This window comes from Bubalus bubalis, chromosome 22 (assembly GCF_019923935.1).
Source record: "Bubalus bubalis isolate 160015118507 breed Murrah chromosome 22, NDDB_SH_1, whole genome shotgun sequence".
Classification (NCBI taxonomy): Eukaryota; Metazoa; Chordata; class Mammalia; order Artiodactyla; family Bovidae; genus Bubalus; species Bubalus bubalis.
In genome coordinates this window covers 35,852,665-35,870,127 of record NC_059178.1, presented here as the reverse complement: position 1 = coordinate 35,870,127, position 17,463 = coordinate 35,852,665, and the positions used below count along the sequence as shown (strand labels likewise).

Genomic DNA, 17,463 nt, shown 5'->3' with positions numbered 1-17,463 from the left:
TGAGCGACTAGTGCATGCACACGAATTGACTCATGATTGATGATTCTGTGCCGGGAGCCATCTCCCGGCATATTGCATATTGAGTGCAGCACTTTCACAGCATCATCTTTCAGGATCTGGAATAGCTCAACTGGAATTCTATCACTGCCAGGAGCCAGCGTGAGGAACTCCACCCGTGGCAAAGGTCATGAGGGAGGAGGCTCTGCATACGCAAAGGCGGGATCAAGCCTCAGGAGTCCCCCTGGAAATTCTCGAGCATCTACCCCCAAAACCAGAGTCTGCCTACTTTCTGCTTTGTGCTCTCACCTACACCTCTGACTTTACAGGGGGCTGTCCCCCACTACCTCTCTCTAAAAAAAGAGTTAACTTACAGCTCCAGCTAATAAAGTTCCTGGGTGTGATAGTGTTTCAACCTACAAACTCCTTTGGAAGTCCTCTAGCCTGCCTGAATAGGTTTTTCCAGCCACATGTGATTGCTCAGAGCCTCCCAACTGTGAGAGGCATGAGACGTTCTAAACTGTCTAAATACAGATTCCTTTCAGCAGTTAAAAGATTGACTAGAAATTGTATTGGTGAAGGGTTTTTCACTTGTTGGGCCAATGTTTGCTGCTAAGTTTCCATATCCCTTACCTGCTATGTCCCTGGCAGTGTATTGATTAATATAATTGGTGTAAGTAGTAGCTTTAATGTTTGTAAACTTGGACCCTTGAGTTAATTATTTTTCTTGTTATAGCCCACCATACCTTTGCCCTATAGGAATGCAACTTTAATGCTTTTGGAGGGTGGCACCTGACTAATCACCTTTAGAGAAAAATAAGTTTTCTGAAGAAAGGGTCTTAACATGTTAACAGGCCTCCGGGCCAGAAGATGATGCAAATCACCTAAACTTTTGCATATGATAAGTTTGCAGGAAAAAAGCCTGGCTTACTGCATGACTCTACCTCTTCCCCCATTATCCTCTATGCATAACTTAAGGTATAAAAACTACTTTGGAAAATAAAGTGCGGGCCTTGTTCACCAAAACTTGGTCTCCCCATGTCGTTCTTTCTCTCACCTTCTCGCTGAATTATTCAGCCTCTTTTCTCCACTGAATTTCCTCACTGAGCTATCCTTATTTCAGCCTCTTTTCTCCACTGAATTTCCTCACTGAGCTATCCTTATTTAACCACTCTTTATATCCTTAATTAACGTTTAATTAAGCAATTGTTTCCTGATCCTTGCCAACGCCATGCCCGTTTCGAATTCGCCGAATCCACTGGGGCTGGACCCCGGCAATTCTGGTCACATTATACTTACTGCAGGACTGTGGGGCAATGCCTTGGGAGGAGGGGTAAGGTATGGTGATTTGTACAGTGATACAGAGGGGTAAGTTACTTAGGATTGGGGAATGGGGTAAGCCCAAAAGAGAAGGGCAATATACAGGCTGGACCTCTTCTGGATAAATCCTCCTCCTCTTGATGGGTTTTGGCAATTTGTTGTAAGAGCTGGACTTTATTGCAGGTGATGGATGGACCAGTTGCTGAAAACAGAACTGTCTGCTAAGGAAAGATGAGGAAGCATTGGTTTCTTTGGAATGATAAGGACCAGCCTTGGAGACAAAAAGGAAGCAAAGACACCAAAGTTGACCAAATCTGAAGAGAATATTTGTGAGTAGGTGACAAGGTTCTGAGAATCACCAGTTCACCTACCTTAACTACCTGAAGCAGAACTGCAGGGCAGCAAGGCACAGAAGTAAGTCCCTGGGTTTACAATAGGAGGCTGGGGCTGAGGATATTTCGTTCTTGCATTTAGTATGAGATTTAGAAGTCAAGAAACCTATTTTAGCTACATGTTTTTTTTCCTCTGGAGCTTATCATTAATATCGAGAAATACTTATTACATGACACTTTGTGTTTTTTACATCTAACAGCTATTTCTTAATTTGATGTTGACCCTATCTTTGAGTAACAGCTTTCACACTGTGTAAATTTAGTAGCATGGGAGAGATCCGATTTCCCAGCAGATTTATCTAAGTTTTTGGATGGAGGTTAGAGTGACGTTCCAAAAGATAACCCTTCTTCCTACTATTTTTGGTTGCTAATGAAGTAATTAAACATATTTACACAGTTATCTGCAAATATATGTGACATATCTCACAAAATCCATATATTGCTTTAAGATAAAAGAGAGAAAATGAATATATTTTATGCTACCTGCAAATGCAAATAAGGTCACCAAATTTCTTGAGAGACTTTGTAAGCCTGAATCTTAGACAATCTGAGCATCAGTATTTAAATGTTATGAAAGCCAAATACCCCAAGGAGATAAAGGAAGGGAAAATTGGTGTAAGAGAAACTAGAAGATGAATAAAAAATTAACACGAAACAAAGGAGAGGATGGAAAGATAGAAATTATTCTTGGCAGTAGTTTGCATGTATTATCTTGCTGAGTCATTTCCCAGTGAAGATCTGATTGGTTTACTTATAAGGTTTAGGAAGTGATGGTGGAAGAAGAAAAAAAATAGTAAACAAAAAACTCAAACATATATGCCTTTCTCAGCTTGTTTGGAATATGTTTGGGATATTCATGCAATAAATAAATAATGTCAATTTTTTAAAGAAAAGAAAGCAAGAAAAAAGAGTACAGATCGAGGAAGAGGAAAGGGGAGAAAGAAGGAAGACATTGTTGAAAATAGTGTTACATACTAACATTGACAACTCTGCATGCAGTTGGTTCAATTTCTGTTAACTGTTAATCAAGGGCACGTACCTGGAGACCAGCAATGCTGAAAATTAAAAGCTTCAGAACTGCTGTGAGGGAGGTGATTCATGGCAATATTTTGCTTCCCTCTCCAGGCAAATCTCTATTTATCTCCTACAGAGTTAAATAGTTTGGGGTTGACTTCTAAGACAGGCTGTGTTTCCCAATAGCTGTCTAATCTTTTCAAGAATCTAGTGCACAGAGTTTTAAAAAGACAGTGTTTATATTTGGGTGTGGGATTTATATTAGGCACTTGATAGTTCTAGGAGATGTTTTTTAAGCGGAAACTTTCTTCTCACATTTGTAGTCTATGATTATGTCGTTATAGTTCTTGACAAAGGTCTAAAAATCCTGCTTAAAAATCTGTAAGAACAAATGGACTTTGAATTAGAGTTCTGCAATGTTCATTAAAATTATTTCCTGAACCTTAAAATAGATGGTAAGTCAGAGGATTCTGAAACAAATTTAAAGTTACATGTTAAAGAGTGACATGTGACTACCTTATGAAATTTACATTTTAAAACATGTATTTGGTGCAACAATTGTGACACCACCCTTATGGCAGAAAGTGAGGAGGAACTCAAAAGCCTCTTGATGAAAGTGAAAGTGGAGAGTGAAAAAGTTGGCTTAAAGCTCAACATTCAGAAAACGAAGATCATGGCATCTGGTCCCATCACTTCATGGGAAATAGATGGAGAAACAATGGAAACAGTGTCAGACTTTATTTTTTGGTGCTCCAATATCACTGCAGATGGTGACTGCAGCCATGAAATTAAAAGACGCTTACTCCTTGGAAGGAAAGTTATGACCAACCTAGATAGCATATTCAAATGCAGAGACGTTACTTTGCCAACAAAGGTTCGTCTAGTCAAGGCTATGGTTTTTCCTGTGGTCAAGTATGGATGTGAGAGTTGGACTGTGAAGAAAGCTGAGCGCTGAAGAATGGATGCTTTTGAACTGTGGTGTTGGAGAAGACTCTTGAGAGTCCCTTGGACTGCAAGGAGATCCAACCAGTCCATTCTGAAGGAGATCAGCCCTGGGATTTCTTTGGAAGGAATGATGCTAAAGCTGAAACTCCAGTACTTTGGCCACCTCATGCGAAGAGTTGACTCATTGGAAAAGACTCTGATGCTGGGAGGGATTGGGGGCAGGAGGAGAAGGGGACGACAGAGGATGAGATGGCTGGATGGCATCACTGACTCGATGGACATGAGTCTGAGTGAACTCCGGGAGTTGGTGATGGACAGGGAGGCCTGGTGTGCTGCGATTCATGGGGCCGCAAAGAGTTGGACAAGACTGAGCGACTGAACTGAACTGATTATGCTTTATTATTGATATCTGCTGGAGTTGGGCTTTGGAGTTGGATGGTTTAGTTTGCTCCCTGTCTCCTTTCCTAGCCATGTAACTTTTTCTGCAAAAACTATCAGTTTACTCCTTTGCAAAGTAGACTAATAATAGTATCCATCTCAGAAAACTATTGGGTTGGCCAAAAATATTTGAGGATTGACTTAAAACTTTCTGCACAGGGCTTGGAAATGATATCCACTTAATAGTATCTGATTATCTACTTAGTATCTATATTTCCATCTATGTAAATATGTATATAACATGGCACCACTTAGAAAATGCTCTATTTTCTAAATTTACATCATATTATTTACATTTACACTATTGCTTTTCAAAAGATGTTATTTGAGAATTAAAGAGACAAAACAAAGGATGATTAATATTTATTCCAAATGGCTATGATGTGTTATAAATAGCTCTGCTTATGAAAATTATAGTCTCATTTCATTCTCAAAGCAATCTTCTATTCTCTGCACATGCCTCTGATATCAAGACGGGTCACCATCAGCTCTCCCAGAACGACCTATGAAAATGCAGCCAAGTTCTCACTCTTTCCAAGTCTGCTTATATAATGTCGTCCAGTCTTGGAGGTACAGTCTCAATAATTGCTCCCAAAACCGAATCAATTTTTCCACAAAGGATACAGACTTCATTAGGTTGGACTGATCCACCTTACTTGAATCCTAGACAATGTTTGTTCTTTGGATAGAACATGTGAAAAAAAATCTTCAATTGAAAAGGAAAATAAACCCCTCAGTCTTTTGAAGTAGATGTATTTTATTTATATGGCGCTAGCAGCAGCAGCAGCAGTGGTAAGGAACCTGCTTGCCAAAGCAGAAGACATAAGAGATGCAGGTTTAATCTCTGTGTCGGGAAGATCCCCTGGAGGAGGGCTTGGCAATCTACTCCAGTATTCTTGCCTGGAGAATCTTATGGACGGAGGAGCCTGGTGGGCTCCATGGGATTGCAGAGTTGGACATGCCTGAAGTGACTTAGCATGCATGAAATAGTAAGCAAAGAGAGTAAGTAATTCACCAAAAGGAATGGTTGGAAAAACAACATTGGAAGTTGAACCAATCTTTTCAACCTGTTCAGTCCATTGCTCTTTCCATATCATCACCCTGCATCTCCTGTACAGAGCTGAGGGTGATTTTGTGTTTACAAAATAGCTTACTATTAGAAAAAGATGCAGTCAAACTACACACATTATTACTATCTTAGTTACTCCTATTGAGCACCTAATGTGGTCAAACATCTGCTCTTTTGTTCTTATGAAGAAAATGGGTGATAAGATTAATATAAATAGAATGGTAAATTAATAATATAGTGGTAAAATTTCCTGCATTTTTTTCTGTTTTCTTTTTGAAAAACAATGAATAGAAATTAAATTCAAAAATAATGTGAAATCATTGTTATACAGTTGTACACATTAAAGCTTAAAAGCATTTGGACACAGTTTAAATAAAAAAAAAGTTCATGTGGTTCAGGATTAAGGGGCTCAGAAAGTAATATCCTTGAGCTATCTATGAGAGAGATGCATTTCAAGCTATTCAGATGACAGTAATTCTTCATTTGGACCAAACACAGAAACAAGATTTAAATGTGGATCTAACATTGTGGATCTTTATAAGAGGATTTAGATGTTAAATTCAAAAGAATCATAATTCAGTTTTATGAAATCATGCTATTCATTATCTTTTTTTTTTTTTGAGCTTTTCTTACTTCTAGCTACAGCTAGTAACAGATGCTATTATAAGTACCCATAGGAAAACCTGAAATTGTGTTGAATTTTCTGTATACTAATGCTGAAGCTTAAGACATGTTACACTTAAAAAAAAATACAGCATGTGGTGGAATTAAAATCCGTAGCTCAGGGGCATTGCAGAAGTTGCTAAGGAAACACTGTGGGATCTAGTACAATGTCTCTAAGAACAGCTTTTTAAAATAGAGGTAGCATAGAAAGTGTATAGTAGAAAATAGATAAGATCAAGATTTTGTTTAGGTCAATTCACAGGCTTACTTTCGGCTCTTAGAATTAATCACAGAAACTTTGCTGTAAGAAAAGATTATTCCGGCTGGGAATGTTAACAATCTAAAGAGAGGTTATGAAAAACTAAGGGACCTTCACCAAAACATGATGAATAGGTGAGACAATTAGATCGATAATACAGGTGATACAACTGTGGGTTTTAAGCTTTATCTCAAAGTATCTTATCATTAAATGTTTGCCTTGAGTGTGTGTGGGCTTCCCTGTGGCTCAGCTGGTAAAGAATTCGCCTGCAATGAGGGAGACCTGGGTTTGGTCCCTGGTTTGGGAAGATCCCCTGGAGAAGGGAAAGACTCCCCATTCCAGTATTCTGGCCTGGAGAATTCCATGGATTGTATAGCCCATGGGGTTGCAAAGAGTCAGACGGGACTGATCAAGTTTCACTTTCAATTTGTGTGCGCGTGCTCAGTCGCTCAGTTGTGTCTGACTCTTGGTGGCCCCGTGTACTGTAGTCCGACAGGCTCCTCTGTCCATGGAGTTTTCCAGGCAAGACTGCTGGAGTGGGTTGCCACTTCTTACTCCAGGAGATCTTCTTGACCCAGGAGAGAACCCACATCTCTTGCATCTCCTGCATTGGCAGGTGGATTCTTTATCCCTGCACCACCTGCCCTTAGTATCCAAATACAATACATTAGATTGAGATTTTAGAGTACTTCCCTTGTTTGTCTCTCTCCCCCTCCCTCCAAATCTTCCTCCAGAATGAAGACAATTTCTACGGTTTTGCTTTGGATGTGGTGTTCAGATGCCTAGGGCCTAAGATCAAAACAGTCTTATTGTGATATTCATTATGAACTTACAGTAAGTGCCAAAGTCACGTCAAGACTTTATGTCAGATTACAGGCTGTTTAGTCACCTTAATTTAAATGAGCATTGAAATGAACTGAGAAACTGCTGGCTGTTTTTATGTGTTCATCATGGCACTCTACCATCTAGGATATGCATCACTTTTTATACAGCACCTAATGCAAAACCATAAACAAACAACAGATCCAAATAATGGCACACAGCGCCGAATTATAAATACTGCTTATGGATGATGAAGCTTTATCAAGCTTCATCACTTCACTTGGATGAACTTGTGATTAATAACTGGATGCTGAAGTTAAACTTAATACTGCAAACATGTATTTTAACTTTGCTGCTGCTGCTAAGTTGCTTCAGTCATGTCCGACTCTGTGCGACCCCAGAGAGGGCAGCCCACCAGGCTTCCCCGTCCCTGGGATTCTCCAGGCAAGAACACTGGAGTGGGTTGACATTTCCTTCTCCAATGCATGAAAGTGAAAAGTGAAAGTGAAGTCGCTCAGTCATGTCCAACTCTAGTGACCCCATGGACTGCAGCCCACCAGGCTCCTCCATCCGCGGGATTTTCCAGGCAAGAGTACTGGAGTGGGGTGCCATTGCCTTCTCCGGTATTTTAACTTTAAGTAGGTATTATACTTAATGATGTAAACACAGATATATGTAACTTTACATAAAATTTAATAGGCAATTGTGATTTTTATCTGATCTTGCTTTCATTTTGAGAAAATCTACAGTGAATAATACAGAAATTTGTGAGAAAGTGATGAAAGAAAAATGTTATATTCAAAAATTGTTATTCTAGGATCACAATTTGTAAAGCAACTATTTATCTTATTCTTACCATTAAACGTAGAGCAGAAGCCATTAAAGTGCTTGATCCTTAGCATTTTGTTTTTAAAAGAACATTTGGTATTATAGATTACTTCTATTAAAATGTTATTTTCATTTATATTCCCCTCTTGTAAAGGTAACTTGTTATATTTGCACATCACTTTTGTAGCCAGATGTGCGGTATTTCTTCAGACTTATGTCTTTGCTTCCTTCGTTTCAGAGCTAATCCTGAATGTCCTGAATATCCTATTCTTGAGAATTTAATTTTGCTTCATTTTTTTGTTTGATACTCTCTTTAAGTATTTTTTAAAATAGTGTATTTTTACAACTCTGTTCTTGTTTTTTCACACGTGGCAAATACTTTTGCTTAGTATGAAATATGCAGATTGTAAACTTTTTCTCTTTATTTTTAAAATTAAAATTTATATTGTGAAATTATTATAGATTCAGAAGCACTTGTGAAAATTAAGACAGAAAGATGGCCTGTATGCCATCTTTTCTCCCTATAATATCCCTGGTGGCTCAGACAGTAAAGAAATTGCCTGTAATTCAGGACACACAGGTTTGATCCCAGAGTTGGGAAGATTCTCCTGGAGAAGGGAATGGCTACCTACTCCAGTATTCTTGCCTGGAGAATTCCATAGACAGAGGAGCCTGGGAGCAACAGTCCATGGGGTTGCAAAGAGTCAGACATGACTGAGGGACTAGCACATTCACTCTCTAACAGCTTATGAAACTATAGTATAACATCACAACAAGGATGCTGATGTTGATACAGTTAAGGTACGGAATTCTTTCATCACCACAAGGATCCTTCCTGTTACCCTTTTGTGGCCATTTCTACCTTCCTTCTGCCCTGTGCACTGGAACCACTCAGCTAATCTCAATTTCTATCACTTTTTCAGTTCAAGAAGGTTATAGTAAATGGAATCATAAAGCAAGCATATAACCTTTTTTGTATTTTTTTTTTTCCACTTAGCATCATTCTCTGGAGATTCCTCAAGGATGTTGTGTATCAGTGGTTTGAGTGTATCAATGGTGCATTGATGTACCATTTGGATGTACCACAGTATAACTACTCACCTGTTGAAGGACATCTGTGTGGTTTTTGTGTGCTCCGTCACTCACAGTCATGTCCAACTCTTTGCAACCTCATAGCCTGTCAGGCTCCTCTGTCCATGGCATTTCCCAGGCAAGAATACTGCAGTGGGTTGTCATTTCCTAGCTTTACTGGTTATGACTAAACCTTCTATGAAGATTCTTGTAGAGATTTTTGTGTGAATATAAGCTTGAATGTCTGATACAAATGCCAAAGACTACAATTGCTGGGTCATGTGGTAATGGTATGGTTACTTTTACAAGAAATAGATAAGCTATTTTACAGCATCTATATATCATTTTTCATTCCTACCAGTAACATATTAGGGATTCGGTTTCTCTGAATCCTTGTCAGCTTTTTATGTCACTGTTTTTCATGTTAGCTATTCTGAAGGTAACTAGTGATATTTCATTATGGTTTAATTTACATTTCCCTAAAGGCTAAGGTTGAATAATTTTTTGAAGTTTTTTTTTAAATTTTTATTTTTAAATTAATTTTTATTGGAATATAGTTGCTTTACAATGTTGTATTAGTTTTTATAGACACATATACACTACTGATAACCATGTATAAAATAGATAACTAATGAGAACATTTTTCTGTGCTTACTTGCCGTTTGTATATTCTTATTGTTGAAATGTCTTTTCACATATTTTCATATTTTCCAGTTGGATTGTTTGTTTTACTGCTGTTGAGTTTCGAGAATTCTTTATTCTAGGGCCTAGTTCTTTGTCAGATACATGGTTTGAAAATATTTTCTCTAAGTCTGCAATTTGTATTTTTATTCATTTAATATGGACTTTGACAAAATAGAAATTTTCCTTTTATTGATTGTGCTTTTATTATCAAGTCTAAGAATTCTTTGTCTAGTTCTAGATTTCTTATTTAAAATATTTTTATACTTTTACATTTTATACTAAGTCCATTATTCATTTTGAGTTTAGGTTGAGGTTCATCAGTTGTCTATAGATATCCATTTGCTCCAGCATAATTTATTGAAAAGGCCATCCTTTCTTGATTGAATTGATTTTACACCTTTGTCAAAAGTCAGTTAAAAAGGTGCTATATATTAAAAACCTTAATATATCAAGTGATCTCAAGAAGGTAATGTAAGCAAATCAAATTGTGTAAGATATACGGGTAATAATGAAACAGTAGGGAAGAAAGCAGGGCATAACCCTTTAAAAAAACAACATAGCCATAGGATATGACAAAGACTGGTTATAACCAACATGGTTCAAGATGGCAGAATATTTAGATTCTAGTGAGCCTCTTCATATGCTCATTGTAATACACTAGTACGATAAATGACATATCCTTCAGCACCTTGACAGCTCTGAGGCCAACCATAAAAGGTCAAAAAGTGGGTGGTGGTCCAATTCCTGGAAATCCCCACCCCTTTCCTGAAATAATTGAAATGATACTCCCACTCATCAGCCTATAAAATTACCCAACCCACAAAAACTAACCATGCCATGTTTTAGGGCTCTCTCACCTTCTGAGCTGGCCCACACTCTGTCTGTGGAGTGTGAAAGGGAAAGTTGTTCAGTTGTGTCTGACTCTTTGTGACCCCATGGACTGGTCCATGGAATTCTCCAGGCCATAATACTGGAGTGGGTAGCCTTTCCCTTTTCCAGGGGATCTTCCCAACCCAGGGATTGAACCCAGGTCTCCCACATTGCAGTAGGATTTTTTACCAGCTGAGCCACAAGGGAAGCCCAAAGAAATCCACTTCTTGTATCGTGTTGTTTAGTTGCTCAGTTGTTATCTGACTCTTTGCAACCCTGTGGACTGCAGCATGCCAGGCTTCCCCATCCTTCACCATCTCCCGGAGTTTGCTCAGACTCATGTCCATTGAGCCAGTGATACCATCCAATCATCTCATCTATCTTTGGATTCTTTCTGTGAAGAGACATTGAGAACCTCAAGTTCACCAGAAACAATGGTGGACTCTGTGATTTTCAAACTTACTGGCAAACATAGCCTCCTAGCTCAATTCTGCCTGCAAATAGTATGCAATCCTTGGTATTTATTCACAGAAATGCAGTCAGATTCTAACATCAGGGGATGTCAGCATGTGAAGCTGAGGCTGGGCTATGGCTGTGGTTAGCACAAGTGTGGGAATGAGTGCACTTCTCTATGTATCACAGTCTTGTTTTCACATTGTTTCTTCTGCTGTCTTTCATCATCATAAAAAATGGCGCATAATATATTACTCTGAATAATTCTGTTAAATATTACTTCTTTTAGGGAAAGTGTTCCTTTCTCCACTGAGATGATACAGGATGTAATGTCTCAAAGAGACATTCAGTTAGACAAGTTAATCATGGAAGTGTTGCTATAAAAGATGCACAACTTGAGAGTTTTGAGTTAAGTTTTATTTGGGGCAAAATGAGGACTGGAGCCTGGGAGACAGCACCTTAGATAGCTCCAAAGAGGCAGTAGGGGAAGGTCAATAAATAAGATTTTGGTGAAGAGGGAGTTTAGTCCAATCAAGTGCTTACTTTACAAAAGGTTTTCTGTTAGTCTTGAGGAGCTGATGTCACCATGAAGGGATGCAGTGCTTTTCTAGAGATGAAGAGATGCAAGGATTGGGATAATGAAATTAGTTCCTAAAACTATCTAACTATCTAAAGACCAGTTCCACCAGATTCCCTGGAGCACAGAGTGCCTCACTCCACCCTGAACTCAGAGGGTGTTGAAGGTCAATAACTGCAGCAGCGCAGGGTTCAGTAACTGCAGAGTGTTCAGTGTTAGTCACTCAGTCGTGTCCAACTCTTTGCAACCTCATGGACTGTAGTCCACCAGGCTCCGCTGTCCATGGAATTTCCCAGGCAAGAATACTGGAGTGGGTTGCCAGTTCCTTCTCCAGGGGATCTTCCTGACCCAGAGATCGAACCTGAGTCTCCGGCATTGCAGGCAGACTATTTGCAGTCTGAGTCACCAGGGAAGCCCATAACTTCCCTGTAACTGCAGAGGCAGATGATAGATGCCCTTATTGTTCAGTTGCTGGCAATGCTCTTGGCAAATGCCAATTTGTAGTTGACACAGGGAAGACTTTATTCAAGGCCACTGTAATGGGGAGAGAGATTGAACTCAAGTTCGCTGAAACAAAAAGCAGAAAGAATTTTTAAGTACTGGTGTAAGCTAGTGGAAAAGTACTGGAGGTAGTTACAGGGGACGATTGGTCAATATGATTATGCTTTATGGGATTGCTAAGTGTCACTTATCCATCAGAGACTGGGAGATAAAGGCACTGTCTTTCTAAACAATTATATTTCAAAGGAATGGCTCTCAGGTCCTTGAGAAAGATGTTCTGGGGTTGTAAAACTGACAAAGAAGCTGAATATCTATATCTCAAAGGGAAAGAAAGGATTTAGGATAGCAAGCTTTCTAAAGTAAATGCTCTAAACAAAGAGGGGGCTAGTGGGCCAGTCCATTAGAAGTGGACCCCACTCCAGTACTCTTGCCTGGAAAATCCCATGGATGGAGGAGCCTGGTAGGCTGCAGTCCATGGAGTCGCTAAGAGTTGGACAAGACTGAGCGACTTCACTTTCACTTTTCACTTTCATATATTGGAGAAGGAAATGGCAACCACTCCAGTATTCTTGCCTGGAGAATCCCAGGGACGGGGGAGCCTGGTGGGCTGTCGTTTCTGGGGTCATACAGAGTCGGACACGACTGAAGCGACTTAGCAGTAACAGTAGCAGTGGGCCAGTCAGGAAAAGCCTGCCTGCCATTTAATCTAGTTGAAACAGAACATTAGGCCATCTTAGTCAAATGGAAGGATGAGGTGATATTTAAATTGTTGTTATTGTTTAGTAGAGACTCTTTTGTGACCCTATGAACTATAGCCCACCAGGATCCTCTGTCTATGGGATTTCCCAGGCAAGGGTACTAGAGTGGGTTGCCATTTCCTTCTCCAGGGGATCTTTCTGATCCAGGAATTGAACCCATGTCTCCTGCATTCCGTCTATGGGGTCACACAGAGTTGGACATGACTGAAGTGACTTAGCAACAAGCAACAACTCCTGCATTTGCAGGCAAATTCTTTACAACTGAGCCACGTAGGAAGCACAATATTTAAATTAATTATATATTTTTCAGGGTCATATTCTAGAATATTTTAAATGAGAATAAATTATACTTCTTACAGAAAGTTAATAAAATTTATAAGTAAAATTATTATAAAATGTATATCAGAGGTAAAAAGGTCATCCTTATCACCATAAGTATACATAATGAAGTATGATAGAGTACTTTGGAAAATATTTAGGAAAAAATCAGGCATATGTTGCTATTTCTTAATAATTTCAGAAGATATGACCTCTTCTGGAGTGTTCAGCCAGCTAACAGAGAGATGCAGTGGTTGAATTCATGTGTAGGGACAGTTGATTTCCAACCATAGCATTAAAATTAGATCAGAACTCCTCCCACCCCAATTTTAAATCAGAATATTTTAAGTAGAAACACATAAAAAACAAACCAACAAAAAAAAAAACCCGCAATGAAGAATGCCTGAAATGTATAGCTAAATGCATTAGCATATAATTTTGACATTTATACAAACATACTTTTCTGTTTGGTTTTGCTTTAATCTCTGCTAATGTTTGATCACAGTTAATGATCACAATTAGAAAACAAAAGAATTATATCAGGTATTTTGGACTTTTAAATTTAAGAATAGACTCTGAGGTTGTTTGTTGTTTAATTGCTAAGTCATGTCCGACTCTTTTGCGGCCCCATGGACTGTAGCCTGCCAGGCTTCCCTGTCCATGGGATTCTCCAGGCAAGAATACTGGAGTGGATTGCCATTCCCTTTTCCAAGGGATCTTCCCAACTCAGGGATCAAATCCAGATCTCCTTCACTGCAGACAGATTCTTTACCATCTGAGCCACTAGGGAAACCCATACAAGCTTCTTAGTGCAGAGAAATAAAAGTGAATGGGAACAACATTGTAAATTAATTATACTCCAATAAAGTTAAAAAAAAAGTGAATGGGAAGAACTCTCCAGCTGGGAGAAGTGGATGCAGGTTTTACCTGATATGTGCTTCTTCTGCCTATAATTTCTCTGATTCTCATGGTCTTGTTCTCATACTGTTCCTTCTAATGACTTTTTGTCACAGTTCTAACCATCATGTCAATACATTACCTTTAAAATTTGGTTGATATATTGTCAGTTTTGCAATGTGGGAGACCTACGTCCAACCTATGATTTGGGAGGGTCCTCTGGAGAAGGGAAAGGCTACCCACTCCAGTATTCTGGCCTGGGGAATTCCATGGACTGGATAGTCCATGGGGTTGCAAAGAGTTGGACGCGACTGAGTTGTTTTCATTTTCACTTTTATGTCCGTTTTGAAGAATCTTCTCAGAGGAGCACCTTGTGGCCAGCTAGAGTCCTGGAAAAGCCAGACCCCTATTCAGTAGTGATTTAAATGGAGTGACTCTTAGATAAAACACGATCAATGTGTCTAAAGCTTTCCTGCTTTAGCCTTGCCTTCATCTTGATAATTCTCATTTCCTATTCCCAGGATGCAAACTCTTTGAAAGATATTTAAGAATCATTTCTGCCTAACTATGCATCCTATTTTTAACTTTCCTTTGTTGTAGGACCTTGTAGGATTTAGATTAAATGTTAATGGTTAAGCTTGCTTCAACTGTTACTTATTCTTCTAATTGGATTTTCTTTGCTTTTAATTTTTAGTAACTCTTGACACCACTTTTAATCAATTTTGTACTCTCTCCAACTGCATTCTAGTCCTTGTCCTGATTGATATATTATCATAAGCACAATAATTAACTTATTGCTGCTTTAATCAAGTGTTAGCATTTGCCATTATAACTTAATAATGCAATTAGCCCTATTAAAATATGAAAATAGTTTGCCTTTCAACATTCAGTTTCTGAGTATGGTTCATTGTTTCTTGTACCAATGAATTGTGTTTCAATTGTTGGAATTTCCTTTTTTCCTAACATCTCAAAAACACAAGAAGTTCTAAAAGCTTTAGGAAGAATCTTATGTCCCATGAAAATATTTTGTTTGTATCAATCCTCCTGAGTCTCTCTTTTTTCCATGTCTTTGAAAAAAACCTACATATGCCCCTTACTGTTCTTATTTTTTTTCTTTTTTTTTTGTCTTATTTATGTCTCTTTGTAACTCTCCTGATATCAGGAGATTCTGATATCAGAGATTTGTAACTCTCCTGATATCAGGGCTTCCTTGATAGCTCAGTTGGTAAAAAATCCACCTGCAATGCAGGAGACCTCAATTCAATTCCTGGGTCGGGAAGATCCACTGGAGAAGGGATAGGCTACCCACTCCAGTATTCTGGCCTGGAGAATTCCATGGGATCACTAAGAGTCTGACTGAGCGCCTTTCACTTTCACTTGTAACTCTCCAGTAACTGAATAATTAAATAAATTATTGAATTTCTAATTAAGTTTTAAGTCATATATTATTTGTTTTAATTAGGGTATTTCTTTTTCAAAAACAAACCACAATTCAAACAGTGTTAAAGGCTAGATTAGGCTCAGCTTTCTTTGTGTGGTCCATGATTGATTTTTTTTCTCCTGTGCATCAGGGGACCTATTCTTTAGTCCCTACAGTACCAAAGCTCTTTACTTTGCTCTCAGTTCATTATTGATGACTGGTAAGCCTCTGCTGGGTCTATTTGATGCCAAAAGACGGCTAGAGTTGCCAAGAAATGACAAGTGTGGTTAGGAAAGGGGCACTTCAAAGCACGGAGAGTTGTTAAATATAACACTGACTTATGCATGGGCAGAATTATTGCAAACGGGTTTTTATGAAGTCCGACATTTTGGCAACATGAATGTATGTTATGGGGATAAGGAAAGAATACAACTTTATATTTTCAATTCGTTCTAGGGAAATATTTGTCAGGTGACGTCATAAGCAATTTTCTGTGCTAGCAAGAAAATTGACTTGGACAGGCATCTCTAAGTGAATTCACATAATTAATATGATTTTATTAACATAACCAAAATGTTTTCCTCCTGGGAAATTTGACAGCAGTACTTGGCCACTGGCAAAGTAGAGCTGTGTTCTCTCTCCCCGCCAAGCCATACCCCTGTCACATCCTATGGGTATTGGTCCTATGAGTTTTCATAGGCAGAACTCTTGAAGATCCTGGGAATATGAATGACCTTAAGTGACTGCAGTGATTAATAACTTTTATTGTGTCTAACTTTTCAGAAACTTAGACACTGTGGGTAATTATAAAGAGACAGAAAGAAACAAATGATCTCTTTTTGCCTCTTTGGGCTGCATGAATGGTCAAGGAGAATAGAGGGCATCTAAAAAGGAGAGTGAAAAAGTTGGCTTAAAGCTCAACATTCAGAAAACGAAGATCATGGCATCCGGTCCCATCACTTCATGGGAAATAGATGGGGTAACAGTGGAAACAGTGTCAGACTTTATTTTTTGGGGCTCCAAAATCACTGCAGATGGTGATTGTAGCCATGAAATTAAAAGACGCTTACTCCTTGGAAGAAAAGTTATGACCAACCTAGATAGCATATTCAAAACCAGAGACATTACTTTGCCAACAAAGGTCTGTCTAGTCAAGGCTATGGTTTTTCCAGTGGTCAAGTATGGATGTGAGAGTTGGACTGTGAAGAAAGCTGAGCACTGAAGAATTGATGCTTTTGAACTGTGGTGTTGGAGAAGACTCTTGAGAGTCCCTTGGACTGCAAGGAGATCCAACCAGTCCATCCTAAAGGAAATCAGTCCTGGGTGTTCATTGGAAGGACTGATGCTAAAGCTGAAACTCCAGTACTTTGGCCACCTCATGAGAAGAATTGTCTCATTGGAAAAGACTCTGATGCTGGGAGGGATTGGGGGCAGGAGGAGAAGGGGACAACAGAGGATGAGATGGCTAGATGGCATCACCAACTCGATGGACATGAGTTTGGGTAAACTCCGGGAGTTGGTGATGGACAGGGAGGCCTGACATGCTATGATTCATGGGGTTGCAAAGAATCGGACACGACTGAGTGACTGAACTGAACGGAACTGAACTGATTGGGACCGTGCAGCACAAGAGTTACCCGCCAGTGATGCTAGTGGCAAAGAACCTGCCTGCCAACGCAAGAGGTGTCAGAGATGCTGGTTTGATCCCCGGGTCAGGAAGATCCCTGTAGGGGGAAATGGCAACCCACTCCAGTATTCTTGCCTAGAGAATCCCATGGACAGAAGGACCTGGCGGGCTACAGTCTACGGAGTCACAAAGAGTTGCTCACGACTGAAGCGACTTAGCAAGCATGTGTGCAAGCTGTATGTAGAAGGCAGTGAGATTCATGGAACGAAAATGGAATTGCCACTGGATAAATATTACAAAGTTTGTATATTTCTAAGAAGCACTGTGACTCACCTTTTCTGTGGCATCCTAACCTTTTGTGACTTGTAAGTCCTGGCCCTATTAAATTTAACTCAGTAAACATTTAAAAATATATGCTGCAAACATATACTATACCTTGCTGTAATAGTTTTATTTTTGTTTTCAAAAATGAAGACTCTGTCCCTCCCTTTTTACCTGCATGTGTCTCTCTGTCTCTTTCTCTCTCTATACACACACATC

General features: G+C 39.1%; 1 long non-coding RNA gene across 1 annotated transcript; it reads left to right on the top strand.

Moving 5' to 3' along the window:
- The first annotated feature begins 1,326 nt into the window (after positions 1-1,326).
- On the top strand, positions 1,327-4,799 carry LOC123331243. Its single transcript, XR_006547794.1, has 2 exons — positions 1,327-1,731; positions 4,543-4,799. It is a non-coding gene; the product is annotated as an uncharacterized LOC123331243 (long non-coding RNA).
- Positions 4,800-17,463: the final 12,664 nt, after the last annotated feature.